Raw genomic sequence first — 22,252 nt, 5'->3', positions numbered from 1 at the left:
AATATGGCCATCATACATTGTTTTTAGAAGATGTGCTCCGTGAAATTTCTTTCAAACCTTTTGACAACAAATACATTCTGAAAGTAATAAAAAAGGATACAGCTCAATAAAGATTTCTGACCTGTCATTTTCTTCAATCGCATGCCATCAATCTCTCTTGCTCGAGAATTTAGAGCTCTGTCATCTAGAGGTGGATATTTAACGAAAAGATCAATATCATCAACGTGGGGCTGAAGATAGGATTTGTGTATAATCTTCTTCTTAATCCATATCCGAAGAATCTGGAGTTTTTACTGTACTTAGAAAGGATCCGGTGAATTTGGAAAATCATTCTACTAATCACTATAATGTAGTTTCATTTGTATTCATCATACATTTAATTACCATGCCAGACAATATCTTTTTTAGGATTACTCAAATCTAGAAAAAGATGCTGGTCCATAAACAGAAGAAACAATCATAACCCTACTAATTGTAAAGACATAAAGAGAAGTAAACATAGTTCTCCCTATGTTCCTTTGTCCCATAAATATTAGCCAAAAGTGAACACGTATTATGACTAAATACTGTATTTTAAAATTACTACCAAATACATAATTAAATTAAAACACTGAGAAAGGCTTGATTCTATTATATGTTCTATCCACTATTTTATTTTTAAAGATAAAAATATAATTGTATGAATAATAAAATTCATGGATTCAGGTAGTATGGCAACACTTTTAACTAATTACGTTACTATACAAAATTGAGATTAATAACTAATACCATATTTTATAATAAATATATCCAGCAATATAATGGTGCAGGAGAATAGTAACCAGAAGAATAGTAACCTTCGCAAGGAGAGTCGAGTTGTTCTAAAACGTCGCCTGAAGTGAGGTGGGTGAGTGAAAAAGGGCCCCAGCCATGTCGTGCTCGATTTACTGAATGATGAACGATGAGAGTTTCATTATCCTCCCCACTTGAGATTAAGCGATGGAGATGATCTGTGATGAAACGACGGCTTGAAATGTTGGCCAGCCAGGATTTGCAAACACACTTGGATGCAAGTAGATCCTCCACCGGAAGGTGGAGGAAGATCTGGAACCATAGATCATCTGGTAAATTGCTCATTGCTATTTCCGGACTTCTTTTCCTCCTGTTATGATTGTCGTCCTCTGGGAATGATAGGAGAGTTGACGAAGATTTATCACTATTATTTTTCATAAATACTCAAGTCTAAATGAATTTTTGTAAAAATACTGTCATTTCTCATGACAAATTGTAAAAATATTATCTTTCAAAATATATTTGCAAAGATACAAATGTTGCATTTGCAACCATATCTGTAACTAATGACAACCATTTAAGCAACCACAAATGCAAATTTGAAAAAATATGTTGAAAATTATATTTATTTGAATAATAAGTTGTAACTGATGGCAAAGACATAAAAATGAGTGCCCCTAAGAGGCCAATACTAATATCACAAAAACAATCAAAAAATCAAAATCAACAAACACATTGCAACCAAAAAATCAACGAAAACAACAAACTAGAAATCAACTCAAAAACAACCAACTAAAACAAACAAGAAAACAACTCAAAACAAGTACGAGCTAATACTTACAGTCCATCTTTCTTTCTTGATTTTCCTTCCCTGCCTCCTCCGCCTAAGCAACTACAAAATCAAAATCAACAATCACTGCAACCAACAACAATCAATCTCATCAATTTTTTGATTCAATCTTTGATTTACCCAAAATCTGAAACTCTAATAAAAAATTCATCTTATTAATTGAAAGTCCGAGAGAAAGAGGAGAGGGCGCGGAGAGAGACAACAAGATATAGGGAGAAGGAGAAGAGAGCGAGGATAAAGAGTAAGAGAGAGATAAAGAAAGCAAGGAGATAGAGGTAGATGATCTACAAGAAATTTGGGTTTTACCTACCAATTGGAAATGTAGGTAAAAATGCAATATTGGTGGCTAAAAAGAATTACCTACCAATATATTATTGGTAGAGATTGGTAGGAAAAAGATGGTGGAGAAAGACTCTTTACCTACACATCATATATTGGTAGGTAATTTATTGTATGGGCCCATTTTATTATTAATTAATAATTAGTCACTAAATGACGTGTCACTAGCTTATGTGGCCCTCATACACGTGTCGCCAACATGACATGCCAAAGTGGCACCACATGGCATCTTGTTAATGCGCCACACGGCGCAACTCTATCTTGCCATGTGGCACCTCTTTGTCATTCCATGTGGCACCTCCATATCTTGCCATTTGGTGTCTTTCAGTAGTGCCACTTAAGATTATCAGAACAAAGTATTAAAAGACAATGAATTAAACTACTAACTCTCTGCAAAAGTCTATGATCAACGGGTGCAATTGTAGATCCAGAAGGCACCACCCTGACGGCCTGATAGAATGGGAGCCAAACATCGTCCTATTAAGTATGAAACTATACTGGCATATGGGTTCAAAGGTACATTTGTGAAACTTAAAGGGTTGAATCGGCCGAGTAAAAACATCGAGGCAGCATCGGTGCAACCCTCCAAACTTTGAGGGCTAAAAGGTCATTAAGCCTAGTATTAATTAGTATTGTCTGATTCTATTCTTGTTGTAGTGGGAGAACCGAATACACAATACTTTTTTCACCCTTTTTCATTACTGTTATCTATCATGTATATATAATAAAAAAATCATAATAATATGGCCATCATACATTGTTTTTAGAAGATGTGCTCCGTGAAATTTCTTACAAACCTTTTGACAACAAATACATTCTGAAAGTAATAAAACTGGATACAGCTCAATACTCAATACTGACATGTCATTTTCTTCAATCACATGCCATCAATCTCTCTTGCTCGAGAATTTAGAGCTCCGTCATCTAGAGGTGGATATTTAACGAGAAGATCAATATCATCAACGTGGGGCTGAAGATAGGATTTGTGTATAATCTTCTCCTTAATCCATATCCGCAGAATCTGGAGTTTTTACTGTACTTAGAAAGGATCCGGTGAATTTGGAAAATCATTCTACTAATCACTATAGTTTCATTTGTATTCACCATACATTTAATTACCATGCCAGACAATATCTTTCTTAGGATTACTCAAATCTAGAAAAAGATGCCGATCCATAAACAGAAGAAACAATCATAACCCTACTAATTGTAAAGACATAAAGAGAAGTAAACATAGTACTCCCTATGTTCCTTTGTCCCATAAATATTAGCCAAAAGTGAACACGTATTATGGCTAAATACTGTAAATTAAAATTATTACCAAATACATAATTAAATTAAAACACTTAGAAAGGCTTGATTCCATTATATTTCTATCCAATATTTTATTTTTAAAGATATAAATATAATTGTATGACTACTAAAATTCATGGATTCACGTAGTATGGCAACACTTTTAACTAATTAAGTTACTATACAAAATTGAGATTAATAACAATACCATATTTTATAATAAAATAGTTGCATTAGTATAATAAATATATCCTGCAAGTGAATGCATAAATAAAGAATGAATTACCGGTCGAATATATGTCGGCGGATCCTGAATCGAGATGGAGCATTTTCTTCATTATTTACTATAACGTTCCAAATATGCGTAAACTGAAATCAAAACAAACAAATGTGATCAATAATTTCTACGATATAAAAGTTCAAGGATTATTAGAAGATATTACTTCACAAAGCCATGAAAATGTCCTTGACCAAAGCTGTCATGTAAAATACCAAGATAATTATTATTGCACACCGTAAATATCAAAAATCAGTACAAAAATACTCAAGTCCAAAATACAAGATCCAAAACTTTAATTGAAAGCTAAACCTATCCAAACAATTAAAAATGAATTGAAAAGGTGAATTTGACCATGACTTACCAATTAGTATTAGGCAAAATCGAAAGGTTTAGCAGTTTTGTTAGCATAACAAGGAAAATGAGGTCATCAAACAAAAATCGGGTAAAAATAGATAAAATCGGGTAAAATAGTAATCATCCCATGAATGAATGAGACAATCATGCAAATATTGGGCACAAATATGTATACGAGATCTTGTATACAATTTTTATGGCGTATGTGCTTAATCTGGACGGAGTAAAAGAGTTAGAGTCTCAATATCTTTAACAAAGGTATGATTTGTTAAATATGGGAGGAGAGGTTATAGGTATTTAGAGTTTTAGTCGGAGAGAAAGAGGTGAGAAGGACGGAGAGAAAGAGGTGATCGAGAATGAGACAATTGTGCAAAATGAAAAATGTGACAATAGTTTATATAAGAACGTATGTTTAATTATGTGAAAAGAAAGAAGGTTCTAGAGAAATAATAATGATAAAGTGTTACAAATTAATAGAAATATTTAGAAAATGAATAACGAACCTAAATTGCATCTTGTTTAATTTTTCTCACATAGTGAATAAACATAGTATTTTATCAAGTATAATATACTGATTTCCACAGTCTATTATAGATTATTTTGATACGCACGAACTTTTAACAATATTTTATATATATACTAAATTACATTTTGGTGGTTTAAATAAAATTATTGTGCACTTTGATTGGCCGATATATCCAACTCCGCACTATAGTAGCAGGAGAAAATATTTTAAAACCATTTGGGGTCCCCTCCTCAAATCAACGGAACGGAGTTAAAGACTTCTCACAAATGGGGCTAATGTTTTCACCAAATGAGATAAATTAAAATAAAAGATGATCAATGCACTCATTTTTACATCCATTCTTGAAAATTATGTCCCTCCTCCCCAATCAGTCTCCCTTCAAATCCTAGTGTTAAACTTCGTGTTGTAACTCTCCCACATGCCATCAAGCATGGTTGGGGTAGCATATGGAGGCGTTGGTGCAGAGGCCACACGACGGCCGTGCTCTGACCTGCAGTTCTCTGCAAATTTAACACTCCCCTGATGCATACCCTGCTGCTTCTCATCTTCAGTCCATTTAGAAACGTAGTAATTTTTTTCACTACCTTTAACAACGTCTCTTGAAGGTGGTAGAAACATGCTACCCCATTGAGGAAAGTGAACCAATGTCACAGGCATGGTGCATGCTATAATCATAATTCCCATGTATGTTAAGCCCATTGCTGTCGATATCTGTGAGCTTGTAAAGAACAGCAGCTGTGTCAATCCAGAACCAAAGTTCTCTCCCGCACCAGTCATGCCGGATATAATACCTAATGATCGACGTGAAATGAAAGGAATGATGCCAAAAGTGGCTCCACATGCAGCTTGTGCTCCCACAGAAAATATAATCATCATTGTTACAGCAATTGGAAGTGAATTAGACCGGCCAAGGAGAATGCAGAATACGCCTCCTAGTGTTTGTAGGATCCAAAGAGTCCAAAGCCTTCCCCTCATGCCAAACTTTCGAGCAGCAACATCCGAAGCATATCCACCAAATGGGCGAGCCAGGAGATTAGCCATGCCAAATGTAGCTGCGATAATCCCAGCAGTTTGGAGCTTCAAATCAAATCTGTCACAATATTCAACATCCACAAGGTAACTTCTTGTCAAACTATATTTTAACTTATATATTGACTAAATAGAATTGTCCAGCATTGTTTCTGCTTGAGCAGTTATGTTGTTTCCTATTTATAAAGTAGAAAAGAATTACTAGGAAAGGAAGCGAGGAAAGAAATAAAACCTTGGAGGAAAGAAATAAAACCTGTCAAAGAAGTACTCAGCAATGACATTGTCAGTAGACAATTCCACGCCCATGGAGTATCCATACAAAAGAACATATATCCATGTTCTGTAGTTGGTGACAGCGTATTAGAACACCTGGATGTAGAACTGAACATAAGTAAGTATTTCAATTAATCAATTACTCAAAAGTAGAATTACCAAAGGAGATAAGGGGTGTTTACTAAACAAACCTTGGAGAATTTATCTTTTGAAACATCACCCTTCTTCTGTAAAGCGCCAAGGTTGCCATCAGGCAAGTCTTGACCAAGTGTTAACACCAAGATCCCCATGATCACGTGAAGCCAACCAGGGATAAAAAAGGCAATCCTCCAGGCAGTGAATGAGTAGCTCCAATACTGACATGTCACAAATGTCGCGAAGGAGAACCCAATCATAAACCTGACCCCTATGTAGCCACTGGCATCTGCCACAAATGACATGCAAAACACAGTTCATTCAAATGATAAGCCAGTGAATCAATCACTCAAAAGTAGAATTACCAAGGGCTGTATTATGCAACACTTAGTTCAAATGATAAGTTCTAATTTAATTTTCCAAGTACAATGATGAATATAAGTAGCCTCATCAAGCATATCATAGGATAAAATGTTCAGTATATATATTCATTTTTTTAAATGTAATCACCAGTGTGTGTAGTTTGATTATTATTATGACACAATTTAATACTTGATGCTGTCACAAATAAAATATGCAAATAAGCTGTTGTTTCTATATATAATATTCAAGTTGATGAAGACAAAATCCTTCTGATACAAGTCAACCTTGACCTTTCACAGAGTCTGAAAGTTGAATTGAAGCAACAATTTGATTTATCATTCCTGGTATTGTATGGAGATGTAGAGGACAATGCCGTACGAGCACTAGTTGAGGACAAATATTATCTGTCAAGTTTTGTTCATTGAAAATGTCAAGTGTCGTTTCTTTGACATTACCTATTGTATATTTTTATCTAATTATTTGAGAACGCCATAATTAGCTCTGTTTGGCTTCTTCGAAATATTATCTACAAAGCTTGGGCTAGTAGATAATTATCCTGTAATTTACTGATATTGGAATCTAGTAGATAATTGTCTTGTAATTAACTGATTCTGAGGATTCCAATAAATATAAAGGTAAATATGTTCTTGGTTAATGAAAATTTTTCACCCAAAAACAAAAAGATTTTGTTTCTGTACTCCTATATACTAGCCAGCCTGTAGAAGAAATCATGTGATAGTCAAACTCAACCCATCGCAGAGTCCGAGAGCTCAATCGGAGCTACAATTTAATTATTTGATTATTGACAAATGACAATGATTCGCTGTGTGATAGGTGGTAAAGTTTGGAAATGAAGAGGACAATTTATACAAACATCACATATGCATATACAATTTAAGTTTTATTCTTGTCAGCAGAAAGCAGCTTTCGTATTGTCAGACAAATGAAGTTCCTTTGATAGAAGACTATACAAAAGTTAATTCTTCGTGATAATCTAAGAAAACAAGATTATAATCATATACCACGTTCATAATTACAGGATACGACAAACCACTGTCATCGTATTTCAAACTTTAATCTTTCGATCTATTTAAAAAACTCAAAAATCTGCTATTTGTCCTAAGAAAAAGATCTAAAATCTAGCGAACAGAACAGAACACAACACAACAGTGAATGGTAACAGTTTCAACACTGATCAACCACTGGAAAACACCAGCTTGTTGAAGCTTGTTAAAAAGATAATTTGTAATTCCTATAATCCAAGTATCCAGAATATTCTAGTCCTAGAGTCATGATCAATGTTCAATGTATGAAACCAAGAGTCTCCAAATTATTCATGTATCTAATTAATGATGAATTCTAGGAAGAGTCTAGATACTTTGTCTATCTATATAAAGACTGCTATGGCAGCACATGTAATTTGTCAAGAAACAATAAAATCTTCTGTTTTCTTCAAGTTCTGTACCCAACAAATTTGGTATCAGAGCTAATCTTATCTCACTCCTACAAATACCCAAATCATCAAATTACTCCTTTTTTTTTAAAATATCATGGCAACAAGTAATGATTCAATATTCAGCTATGCTCAAAACAGTATTCCGATTTTCAATGGTGAGAGTTATGATTTCTGGAGCATTCAAATGAGGACATTGTTTATGTCTCATGATCTATGGGAATTAGTTGATGAGGGGTACGAAGCAGCAGCAGCAACTCAGGAGGAGATAACATCCTGGTCAGCAGCCAAACAAACTGAATTCAAAAATAACAGAAAAAAGGATGCAAAAGCTCTTCTTTTTATTCAACAAGGAGTCAGCAAAGCCATCTTTCCGCGTATCATGAGTGCTAAAACTTCAAAAGAAGCATGGGAGATCCTGAGGAAGCAGTTTCAAGGATATGACAAAGTAATCTCGGTAAAACTCCAATCACTTTGGAAAGAATTTGATAATATGCAGATGAAAGAAAGCGAAACTGTTTCTGAATTTTTCTCCAAAGTTTCAACCATAACGAATCAAATTATAAGTTATGGTGATACCTTAGAAGACAAAAAAATTGTGATGAAGGTCTTGAGAAGCCTTCCTGCAAAATTTGAACATGTGGTAGCGGCCATTGAAGTTTCTAAAGATCTGGCAACACTTACTCTTGATGAACTGATGGGTGCCCTAGAAGCACATCAAGAAAGAATACAAAGATTTGCAAATCAGCCTATAGATCAAGCTTTTCAAGCAAAAATGAACATCTCTGATAAGAAGGAAGTTACACATCAGGAAAGGAACAAAAGGAGCAGTTACAACAACCAAAGCAGCAGCAGAGGAAGGAATGAAAATTGGCGAACACGAGGCAGAGGAAAGAGGTACAATTTTAATAACAGAAACAATAATTCAAAATGCATTATATGTAACAAGACAAATCATGAATCAAGAAATTGCATCTTTCGTTGTAAAAGATGCAAAATTCCAAATCATTCTCAGAAGGATTGCTGGTTTCAAAATAGAGATCAGGCTAATTTCTCAGAGCAGGATGGAGACGCGCAAGTAACTTTTTCATGCATGAATACGCAACTGCAACAACACCACTGCTGGTATATTGACAGTGCTTGCAGTAATCATATGCCCGGAATCCGAGAGCAAAAGCACCGCTGGAATTGATTCACTCAGATCTATGTGAATCACGAACTCCATCAATAAATGGCAGCAAGTACTTTCTTTTGTTTGTTGATGACCATACAAGGATGATGTGGGTCTATTTTCTCAAGCAAAAGTCTGAGGTCTTAACTTATTTTCTACAATTTATGGCACTGGTGGAGAAGCAAAGCAACTAACAAATCAAAATGCTTAGAACAGATCGCGGCGGAGAGTATTTATCAAATCGTTTTCGAGATTATTGCAAAGAGAAAGGTATTCGAAGGCAGCTAACAATCAGGTACAGCCCCCAACAAAATGGTGTCGTTGAACGCAAAAATCGGACAATTGTTGAAATGGCGAGAAGCATGTTAAAAGGTAAAGGTCTTTCGAATGATTTCTGGGCCGAGGCTGTTAACACAGCTGTCTATATACTCAATATTTCTCCAACAAAAGCCGTATTCAACAAAACTCCATATGAAGCCTGGTACAAGAAGAAACCTGATGTACAAGGGCTCCGAGTATTCGGTTGCATTGCTTACTCTCTCATTCCTGCCCAACGCAGAGAAAAGTTTGATGAAAAGGGTGAAAAACTTATTTTTCTTGGCTATAGTGAAGAGTCAAAAGGCTACCGTCTCTATAATCCAGCCACAAAGGATATTACTATCTCACGAGATGTGATTTTTGAAGAAACAGGAAGGTGGTTTCCTGATGAAAAATCACCTCAATCACCTGCAAATAATGTTCCTTTATATGTACCAGAATTCAGTGACGATTTCAAACCTGCAGAACACTTTGAATTAATTGAAGGCACCACAGATACATCTGTCAGAAGAATTCGCTCAATATATGATGTATACGATTCTTGTAGTGTGGCATTTTTTACTGGCGAACCCCAATATTATGAAGAAGCTGCAAAAGAACAAACTTGGAGAAAAGCGATGGATGAAGAAATTTCAACAATTGAGAGAAATAATACGTGGCATCTTGTTGATCGTCCAACTAACAAAGACGTAATTGGAGTTAAATAGGTTTTCAAAACAAAATATAATGAGGATGGAAGTATACAGAAGCACAAAGCTCGATTAGTAGCGAAAGGATATTCTCAGCAGCCCGGAGTTGATTTCACTGAAACATTTTCTCCAGTGGCTCGCATGGAAACAATTAGAACTGTTCTTGCACTGGCAGCTCAACTTCAACTACCAGTTTATCAACTCGATGTCAAGTCAGCGTTCCTAAATGGTGAACTCAGGGAAGAGGTTTACGTGGAGCAGCCTCAAGGGTACGTGATAAAAGGAAAAGAATATAAAGTTTATCGTCTTGTTAAAGCGTTACATGGCCTGAAACAAGCACCGCGTGCTTGGAACAGCAAGATAGATGGTTATTTTCGTCAACAAGGTTTTCAAAGAAGCAAAAATGAGCCATCGTTATATGTTAAAAAATCTGGTACGCATGATTTTCTGATTACGTGTTTATATGTGGATGACTTTATTTATGTGGGAACTAATGCTGACATGGTAGAAGATTTTAAGAATTCAATGAAAGAGGAATTTGAGATGACTGACCTAGGCCTTATGATATATTTCCTCGGTATTCAAGTGAAGCAATCGAAAGGAGAAATTTTTTTGTCCCAAGAAAGATATGTTGATGGCTTGTTAAAGAAGTTCCACATGGAAGGTTGTAAGCCAATGAAAACTCCGATGGCTACAAATCAAAAATTACAACTTGATGATGGATCAGACAAGGTTGATGAAAGACGTTTTAGAAGCCTTGTGGGATCACTTATATATCTCACAAATACACGGCCAGATATAGTACAATCAGTCAGCCTTCTTTCAAGATTCATGCATAATCCAAGTCGTATACACTATGCAGTTGCAAAACGCGTTCTACGCTATCTTAAGGGTACAAAAAATCATGGTCTCAAGTATGTTCATAATGAAGATAACAGACTGATTGGGTATACAGAGAGTGATTGGGGAGGTTCATTGGATGATGGCAAGAGTACATCTGGATATGTTTTCTTTTTAGGAACAAATGCTATCTCTTGGTCATCAAAAAAGCAGAAAACAACAGCACTATCTTCCACAGAAGCTGAATATGTTTCTGCAACACAGAAGCATCATGTGAAGCTGTTTGGTTAAGACGAATTTTTGGCCGACTTGGAGCAAGTCCAGAATGATCCAACTATTATCTACTGCGACAACAAATCAGCCATAGCAATGACTGAAAATCCTGTTTTTCATAGTCAGACCAAGCATATTAAACTTCGTTATCATTTCATTCGGGATTTGGTGCAAGAGGAAGAAATTCGGTTGGACTACATTGGTACAAATGAGCAAGTTGCAGACATGCTCACAAAGTCAGTCTCAAGTAATAAGTTCGCATACTTTAGAGATCAGATGAGAATTACAAATTAAGAGGGGATGTTAAAAAGATAATTTGTAATTCCTATAATCCAAGTATCCAGAATATTCTAGTCCTAGAGTCATGATCAATGACCAAGAGTCTCCAAATTATTCATGTATCTAATTAATGATGAATTCTAGGAAGAGTCTAGATACTTTGTCTATCTATATAAAGACTGCTATAGCAGCACATGTAATTTATCAAGAAACAATAAAATCATCTGTTTTCTTCAAGTTCTGTACCCAACAAAGCTGGAGTTTCCTTAGTACACTTGTTCAAATTGTAACGCTTTTTAACAGATTGATTATAGCACACTGTAGAGTTACCTACGAATTAGCTCACTGGAAGATTACCCAAAATTGGAGGCGGAGGTCTCTGGAGATGTGATGATTACACAAAATATTAGGGATTTCATCTTCAACAAACACTTGTGTCAGTGAATGGCCTGGTAACAGAAGCGTATTATTGCTGCCACAAAAACCAAGATTTGTCTTAGAATCATGTGCTCAGGAGAAGTATCGTACAAACTCTTTGACAACAGATACATGATACAGCTCAAGCCATATTTTTTCAATAAGCACGCCATCAATCTCTCTTGCTCTTGGTCGAGCTTTTAGAGCTCTGTTATCTCTAGAGATGGATATTTAATGAGAAGATCAATATCATCAACGTAGGGCTGAAGATAGGATTTGTGTATAATCTTCTCCTTAATCCATATCAGCTGAATGTGGAGATTCGGTGAAGTTGAAAAATCATTCTACTAATCATTATAGTAAATAATACCTTGGGGCATTGCCTGTGAATCTCTCCGGGACCAACCCTAGCAGCCGCACCTCACAGGTAAGGCAGTTGATCCTGAATGATGGAAATAAAACAGGCTCCGGTGTCTACAAAATTATCAGTTTATAATTGATTCATTTGTATCAATCATACATTTAAGTATCATGCCAGACAATAACATCTTCATTGGAATTACTGAATTCTAGACAAAGAAGTCGATCAACAAAAGAAACAATCATAACATTACTATTGCAAAGACACAGAGAAAAGTAAACATAATACTCCTCATGGCCATGACATTACTACTGTAAAGACATAAAGAAAAGCAAAATAATACTCCGTATGTCACAAAGACATAGTGAAATTAAGACCGGGGCTAACTAACTTAGTTTTTAAATTCGGGTCTTGATGGGTATTTAACACAAATACCACTTTTCTAAAGATTTTTTGCAATTCTACCATCTTAGAATATTTGGGAAAATACCTTTCAACCAGATACGTCTTCAGTATTTTTGTAGCAAAATATATGTACAACCAAAATCAACTAAATGCGACTTCTTTTCTCGTTTCTTTCTTTTTCTTTCGTTCCAAAAGCAGCTACGACATCTCCGCCGGAAATATGGCCACCAGCACAACAGTCTTATCAGCCATTAAGCTGAAATAAATATGTAGCATATCACTAGCAATAACCGGAAGTTTATTCAAATTTAAGTAAAATCCTAAGTGTTGAAGGCCCATCCATCCAATTGTTGATCATATTAAGATACAAGGTGTAAATTAAAGAGTACATATGCACAATATAATCTTAGTCATGCCTTTTTTCCTTTCTTTGAGGAAAGTTTGGCAGCACCAAACACGAGCGTTTTAGTGAAAAAAAACACGGTCAATGCAAGCGAGAAAGACTCTGCCTCCAATTATCCACAGCTTTCGTAATCTTTTTTTCTTGGCCATCTCAGATGAGCTGACCGAGTCTGGCTGTAATGATTCTTCTGGGAGTTGAGATCAATTCTGGTGTTGATCTGTGTCATGACTACTGTGTAGGAGATAGGATACTTTAGGTTGAATTCACTTGATTTTGGCTAAGCCAATGAAACTGAATTGAACCTCAAGTATCCTATCGCCTGCACAAAAGTAATGGCACAGATCAACACAAGAATTGATCTCAACACCCAGCAGAATCACTACAGCCAGATTCGATCGGCTCATCTGAGACGGCCAAGAATAAAAGATTACGAAAGCTATGGATAATTGGAGGCATAGTCTTCCTCGCTTGCATTGACCGTTCTTTTTTTTTTCCCCCCTAAAACGCTCGTGTTTGGTGCTATCAAACGATCCTCGGAGAAAGAAAAGACGCATGACTAAGATTGGGCTCTTCTGCATGTACTCATTAATTTTCACCTTGTGTCATAATAAGATCAACTAGCGGATGGATGGACGTTTAATACTTAGGATGTTACTTAAATTTGAATAAACTTCCGGTTGCTGCTAGTGATCTGCTACATATTCATTTCAGCTTAATGGGCGATAACGCTGTGTTGTGCTGGTGACCGGATTTTTTGGCGACCCGGTTGTCCGGACGGCGGCGATGTCGCGTAGCTGCCGTTGGAGCGAAAGAAAGAAACAAGAAAAAAAGTTGCATCTAGTTGATATTGGTTGTAAATATATTTTGTTACAACGAATACTAAACTTGCATTTAGTTGGATTTGGATTGAAAGGTGTTTTACCAAATATTTTTAGATGGTAAAATTGCAAAAAAAATCTTTAAAAAGTGATATTTCTGGTAAATAAGCATCAAGTTATAATATAACTAAAAAATCCTGTTACAATAATTATCTTGCTAAATAACCGAATAGAACACTTATAAAATCTTGATTCCATCGGATGTTATATCTAACATTATATATTTAAATTATAAAAATGCAATTGTGTGACTAATAAAATTCTTCGGTGGATGCATATAGCGTGGCAACACTTCTAACTAACTTAATACACAAAATTGAAAAAAATTACTAATGCAATATGTATTAAAAAATTAAAAAATTAGTTAAAACATGTATAATAAATATTTCCCGCAGATAACGCATAATGAAAAAATGAATTACCTCTTGAAAATATGTACGCGGATCCTAAATCAATTTGAAGCATTTTCTTCATTGTTTACTAAAACTGTTCCAAATACGTGTAAACTGAGATAAAAAAAAACCGTAATCAGTGACTTTTACAGATATGAATTTCAAGGATAATTAGAAAATATGAAACGATGTGAATTTCCTAGACTAAAACTCTAATGTAAATATATGTAAATATCAAAAACTGGAACAAAAATATACTCAAATCCAAAATTTAATAGAAGAATCTAAATCTGTGCAAACAAAATCAATTGGAAACATGAATTTGACAATGACTTACCCATTAATAGACTCGGGCAGAACAGGAAGGTTCAGGAGTTTTGCAAGCATAACAAAGAAAATAGGTAAATCAAATATAGATCAGATAAAAATCGATAAAGCTAGGAGGCTTGGTTATTTTCGTGAATGAATGAAACAGTTATATAAATGCTGGGCACAAATCTATACTCAGTTTCTTGTACACAACTCTTGTGGCGTCTGTGCTTAATCTGGACTGAACTTAGTAAAAGGTTACATTCATAGACAGAATCAACGTCTTAAGAACGATCTGATTTGTTAAATATGGGAGGAGAGGTCGAAGGGATTTGAAGTTTTAGACGGAAAGAAGAAGATGAGAATGGGACAATTGTGTGAAATGAAAAATGTGAGAATAGTTTATACAAGAAGAGATATATAATAGAAAAGCGTTTAAAGAAATAAAAAAATTAAAAGTGTTATAAATTAATAAAAATATACAAAACTAAAAGTGTTATGAATTAATAAAAATATACATAGAAAAATTAATGAACCTATTGTGGTGTATTTGATTGAGATTTTAATGAATTTTTTTCATTCATGAAATCTGATGGTATTAAATTGAGATCGTTTAAAATCCGTTAAAATCTTAGGGGTATTCAATTCGGATTTTAAATTATGTTACAAAATCTGATGGTATTCAATCAGTATTTTAAATTATGATTTAAAATCCCATAGTATTAATTGGGATAGTTTAAAATCCATTAAACTCTGATGGTATTCAAATGCTGATGGATTTTTTTGGATTTGATAAAATGATGGATTTTGTGAGATTTCTCAATGTATTTTGAGTTTTTTGAAATCCCGCCAAAATCCATGAGATTTTGAAGTATTGTGCTTAAATCTTAAACAACCTATATCAACTCAACGACATTTTATTTAAAATCCGCACCAAATCAATATCACATACATTAATCCATCAAAATTCATAGATAAAAAAAATCTATTAGAATCCCAATCGAATACACCCTCGATATTGTGTCTCATGTAATTTTTTTCAAATAATATATAAATAATGTATTTTGTTAAGTATAATATATTGATTTCCACAAACTTTTAGATATTATTTTGATAAGCACGATCATTTTGTAATATTATATATATTAAATTACACTTTGGTGTTTCGAGTAAAAATATGATGCACTTTGATGGAGGAAGTGAACTCGGCACTACAGTAGCAAGACAAAATATTTTAAAGCGACGTACGGTCTCCATCTCTGTGGAACGGAGTTAAACACTTAAAAGCGTCAACGAGGGGTAGTGTCGTCTTTCCATCCACATGTGATCAAATAAATAAATAACCAACGCACTCTTCTCCCTTCATTCTTGAAAATCACCTCCATTTCATCCAAATTGTATTCGAACATCTTCTACAATTATATTCAATCCCTTCTACAATTGTTTATTTAAGTATGAAGGTATCAAATATCCCAAAGAAGCATACGTATTAAACTTGGAAAGTCGTAGTGTTGATATTTTTAGAAGCCACTAATTTGGACTATCTTCACAGAATTCATCATGGTGCCTATGTTCCAGAGGATTTAGATCATTATCAAGGCATCAATATCCAAAGAAGCATAAGTATTTTTTTTTAATAAAGTATTAAACTTGAAAAGTCGTAGTGTTTAGAAGCCACTAATTTTGACTATCTTCACAGAATTCACCATGGTCCTTATGTTCCAGAGGTGTTAGCTCTCATTGTAACAATATCCATCACTAATGCCCAGAATATCACAACCCGAAAAACTGACCCTGAATACCATTTATTAATGATACAGCGTGTAGCTTTTTTTATATTCATCAAAAACGCTGCATCGTCTAGAGTTTGTTAGGGTTAAAAAATTAGAACGCTAATTCGTATAACGTTCTGTTAGGGATAAAAAAAAGGGGTTAAAACAGCATAACGCTACACGATCCAGCATTGTCTTCCAAAATTGAAAACGCCAGATTATCCCGGTTTAATAATTAGTATTTGGAGCCATATTTACTAGCCCTGTTATTTTGGGCATTATCTAAGTGTTTTGTGACTACTCGGGCCTTTTTCTGGTTCCAAAGAGGCTAGTTCCACAAATAACTTTGATGTAAAGAATGGACCTTAGAATAATGTGGTCAAAGAAAAGGCTGATAACACCATATAAGAGAAGACTGGTGTTCTCAGTGATGCTAAGGTGGGGAACATTTTTTTATAACAGTTTGGATGTAGTCATATCAAATATGGTGATTGCTTGTCAAGGAACAAAGGGAATCAAGAACAGAAGATCTGTTCTAATTCTAGAATATGAGGATTTTGAAGCAAAACCAAATGAATCTGTTAACTTTGTATATGATATGTTTGTAAATCCATTGAACGAATTGGCTCTTGGAAGAGAATATTCAAATTAAGATTCCAACACCAAATTCATGAGGGCACTAACAAAAGACTAGGATTCAAAAACAACACCATATGCCATGACTACTGTGTAGGAGATAGGATACTTGAGATTCAATTCATTTGATTTTGGCTAAGCCAATGAAACTGAATTTTCTGTGTTATTTCCGGTGCAGTGGCTGAGGAAATAACCCGAGTGGCTTAACGAAAGTTTCAAATTCACAGTTGTTTCATTTGCCACATGTGAATTTGAAGAGACCATATGAAGGGGAGGATCTAACAAGTTCAGCTAGCGTGAAGGTTCCTCGCACACAGTTTAAGGAATCAGGCATTTGTACACATATAAGACATGAAAAAAGGTTGAAAACACTGGTGATAGCTGCAAAAATGTGTCAGCGAATAACATGCCATCTAGAAGTAAAGGTCAGACAGCTGTACAGAATGTATCACAAGATAAAGTGATTCCGGAAGTTAAAAGGGAAACAGAAAAGGTGGGTGGATCTGGGAGTAAAAAGGGAAACAGCAAGAAGAAGTTAGCGGATGTAGATAGAAACATTTTAATGGAGATGGCTAGGAATGTGATCATGAAGAAGCTCAATGAACTTAATGCATCAGCTAGGGATAACCATACACACAAACCTGCAGATAATATGGATGATGCAGCTATAGAGGGTCTCAAAGAAGAAGAGTTGAAGAAAATGGAGGTTCCAGATTCTGATTTTCATGACTTTGACAGTGATAGAACCAAAGAAATCATTTGCAGAGAACCAAAGAATCCTGAGTGGTAAGCCCTAAGGTGACTGCAAATTCTCCCGGATTTAGGACCAACCTGGTTTCACAAAGGATTAAAGCTACAATTCTATACAAGTTAAAGATTTAATTCAAGCAATAAAAATTTAATTGCATGAGTAATAAAAATTTTATCAATTCAAGTAGCATGACAACACTTTAAACTAAACTAATGCAAAGAATTGAAATTAGGACCTATACAATATTTTATAATAAAATAGTTAAATTGGTAAGATAAATATATCGTGCAAGTGAATGAATAAATAAAAAATAAATTACCGATTGAATATATGTCTCCGGATTCTAAATTGAGTTGGAGCATTTTCTTCATTATTTCCTCGTCTAATGTTCCAAATATGTGAAACTGAAATCAAAATAAAAAATTATGATCAATGATAAATAAGATATAAAATTTCAAGGATGATTAAAATATATTATATGCTATAGAAGAATTTTACAAAAGACTTTGTATCAAAAAGCGATGAAAATTTCCTAAATCAAAGCTCTCATGTAAATATAGCAAGATAAAGTTTATTGCACACAGTAAATATCATAAATTGCGACTAAAATACTCGGATTCAAATTTTTTTTTATAGAAAACTAAATCTATACAAATAAAAGTAAATTGAAACAATGAATTTGACAATCACTTACTAATTGGAATTAGGACAATCCAAAAGTTTTAGCAGTTTTGTAAGCATAGCAAGGAAAATAAGGTTAAATGAAACAAAAACCGAAACAAATCTGTACTCGATTTCTTGTATAAATTCTTGTGGCGTCTATGATTAATATGGACTCAGTAAAAGAGTACCATTCGTAGACATAATCAATATCTCAACAAAGATCTGATTTGTTAAATATGGGGGAAGAGGTAACAGGGATTTGGAGTTTTAGACGGCAAAAAAAAGGTGAGAATGAGACAATTGTGTGAAATGAAAATGTGAGAACGGTTTATATAAGAAGAGACGTTTAACAATGTGAAAAGTAAAGTGAAAAGTAAGAAGGTTCCGGAGAAATAACAATAACGAATTAATATAAATATGTAATAAAGAATAATGAGCCTAAATTGCATCTCATTTAATTTTTCTCAAAGAATGGTAAAAAAATTTATTTTAATAAGTATAATATTTTGATTCCCACCGTCTTTTATATGTTATTTTGATATATACGCACAATCATTTAACAATATTTTATATATTGAATTATATTTTGGTAATTTAAACAAAACTTATTAAACAATTTGATGGTTCTCTTACCTTTAGTAAGAGAACAAATATTTTATAGTCATGCGTGGAATGGGGTTACAGGCGTCAATAAATGAGGGATAATATCGTGTGTTTTCACCAAGATTAGATGAATTAAGATAAAATATCAATACACTCATGTTTCCATCGATTCTTGAAAATTATCTCCATCTCACCCCAATCATTCTCCCTTCAAACCCTAGTTTTAATTGACTGAATTCCATCGAATAATCAAAGCAATGAGTTGGTTTGTCTAAAGAAGATAATAGAGCGTGTGAAGGAAAAGAATGCCTCATATAGAATGGTATATTTTTGATATACTTAATTAGTTAAGGTTTTATCCATCATAAACATTAGAGTTTTGTATATACAGCTTCACCTGCTCATTTTATGTGGAAATGTGTTAGTAAATGTATAAATTCTTGTGTTAGTAAAATGCTTATATTATGAAAAGTATACAACAACAATTGCATACTACAAGTCTTCCATTTTTAGCTTCTTCCTTCATTTTTTTTCAATTCATCATTTTGTACCTTTCGAATTACAACCTACTCAGTGAGATGTTCTTCCAGCCTCATATATATGTCGTATGAGACCATTGATCGTAGATTTTACTATTGCATCAATCTCTTATTCACACTATCTAAAAAAATTACACAATATTCCACTAGCACAAGTCAGGATCCTGCATCCTGGTTTGTACTCTATCCATAAGAACTTCTCAAAAACCTAGCTAGTTTGTCACAAAATGAAGCTTTTACTCAAAAACCAAAAGTAAAGAGATGATGCATTTACAGTTATATGTGAAAATGACCTTGAGTTTCTACACACTTTTATCTTTATATGACCGTCTCACATCTATAGCTATATACAAAAATGGGACTAATTAACTATATATATATCTAACTGAATTTCTAGCTATAACTATTCAATTGTGACTATTTTGTTATGACAGTTAGCATCTCTGCTGTGTCTATAGCTGTCCTGCCCTCATCAGCATGTGAACTTAGTAGCTTAACATATTACTTGACCTTTTGTCGAATAAGATGAACTTAGTAGACACCAAACTTGGAGAGTGAAAACCACAACTGATTGGAAGAAAAGCTTTAGTAAATAGATCATCATGTTTCTCTGAAGTAGGAATGTGATGAGTAACACTAACATCTTACTTGACCTTTTGTCGAATAAGATGATAATCAATTACTATGTGTTTGGAAGGGATGTCAACAGTTTCGCTATACTTAAGATCCAAATCCTGATCCAAACTCTTTCAGTTCTGAAAAAAAATCCGAATCCGGATCCAAATCCAAAAAATCGGGTTTGGAAAAATCCAAACAAATCGGGTATCCGTCGGGTCGGATAAAATTGTCATTTCTAGTGTTTAGTTTGCTCATGGAAGACTTAAGAAGCAATATGCAGAGCAGACTTTTAGTCACAATATAGTGAAACAGGTGTAAGAACTGGCATATGTAGTTCTTTGAACAAGGAAAGAAGCCATGTAATTTCACAACATGGCACCTGAGCCTAAGCCTCTTCCATGACTTGTCAAAGTGGTAACAAGACCGTCAAAGAATAAATGGTCGAAGAAATATGCATTACAGAAGACCCAACGATGCTATTAAAAGTGGGAACTATAATGAGGTGCATATAATTAATGCAAGGCCTATACTCGTAACTTTAGAACCTTCTAAGTCAGAAAGAATGATATGATGAAGAGAGCAGCAAAAGAAGGAAAGAATCAAAAGAAACAGCAGCTAGAGTAACAAACATGTGTAAAACTTGTGGTTAAAATTAAAGGACACAATTCTAAGACATATGAATCAGAGTATGAAATATTGGCACTTATCTGCATCTTTTTACAAAATTCTATTGTAAATAAAGGGAGAAAAGTTTAAGATACGTGTGCATATATAGGTAAGTAGTGTTGATCCAGTGGATGCACATACTACAGCTTCTGATGCAACACGTCTTCAAGGTACAAATAGATGATGTGCAAGCAGAGAAATTCTTATAGAAGGGCAAGTCATTCGATCCCTAGCTTAAGACAGTTGCAAGTTATTGCAAAAGTAAACAAATCTTAAAAATTTAATCCTCTTGATGAAAAGTTTTGAGTTGTATTTTCTGTGTCCTTGTGGGTTATATTATTTATCTGTAGCAAATGTGCTTCGGATTGTTTATGTTCCTTTGAATTGTATCATGACTTTTTGGCAAACATGCTTAGACAGTTTCTTAATCTAATGCTAGTGAAATGCCAAATTGTTGAGTTGTTTTTAGTAGTGGTTTGTTTCAGTTATTGTTCAGATAATTGTTTCTGTTTCATCATTCTTTTATAGGCCATTTTACTGGACAATGGTTTTGTAACAAGAAATCGATCATTGTTTCAGTTTTATGAGACAATGCTTTTTATGAATACAAGAAGTATTTTACAAGTTAATGAAGTAAATGAATAAATATGCAATAGATATTAATTATGAGGTATTCAAATGATAAAGTGAAATCTAGAAAGATAAATAAACAATTTGTCTACACAAATTTGGAGAGTGTTAAACAACACAGTCGATATTAGCCTCAGAGTCTTCTAGTTCCTCTTCAGTTACAGTGTTTCCAGACTGCAACACCAGGATAAGGTGTTGCGGGTGAATATGCATATGAGCAAAGGGGATGCTATGCTTTATCTCGTATTAAATGATCTTAATCTTGATCCTTCAGTGAACGATTTACTGAATCAGAATGCTGCTGCATTTTCTGGGGGATGCAAGGCAGACTTTATAAACTCACACACTGAAGCTAGTGCTTGCGGAAATGCTTCTTTCTTAAGTGCTAATTGGTCGACTGGATCTATAAGTGAAACAGAAGCTGTAGTAGAGCATATGATCAGCAGCAACCAGATGCTAAAAGCGAAAACGCGGGCAGTTCAATGATGAGAACATTGAGTATGTGCCACTGGATCAAAGAGATGAGATGATCACATATTTGCTTCAACAAGTTAAGGATCTTGAGGGACAAGTTAAGGAGCGGAGGGCCTGGGCACAGGAGAAGGCACAGCAGGCTGAAAGAACCATATTTTATAAAGAAAGAGAGCTTGAAATGTTGAGAGTCGAACGAGAGGAAAAGAAGGGGAAACAAACACTTGTAGACTCCATTATGATGAGGATCAATACCATGAATTGTAAGATATCAGATATAGAGAATGATCAGAGAAAGTTACTGAAAATGCCATCTACAAGCACATCATTTCAAGGAACCTGCAGGAAATGTCTTAGTCTCCATTCATGCTCACAATAATGATGTCTCATGTGTCAAGACCAAACCCTGGTAACTCGATCGGGGAGGAGGCTGAACTATAAATGCCATCTGCAGGTGGCTGTGACACAAAAATAACTATCTGTGAGTGCCAACCCAAAAAAA

General features: G+C 34.5%; 1 pseudogene; it reads right to left on the bottom strand.

The window, feature by feature from the left end:
* Window positions 1-4,773: 4,773 nt before the first annotated feature.
* Window positions 4,774-6,204, bottom strand: LOC108207493 (high affinity nitrate transporter 2.4-like; annotated as a pseudogene).
* Window positions 6,205-22,252: the final 16,048 nt, after the last annotated feature.

Source organism: Daucus carota, chromosome 2 (assembly GCF_001625215.2).
Source record: "Daucus carota subsp. sativus chromosome 2, DH1 v3.0, whole genome shotgun sequence".
NCBI classification, from domain to species: domain Eukaryota; kingdom Viridiplantae; phylum Streptophyta; class Magnoliopsida; order Apiales; family Apiaceae; genus Daucus; species Daucus carota.
This window is presented reverse-complemented; position numbering and strand designations above follow the sequence as displayed.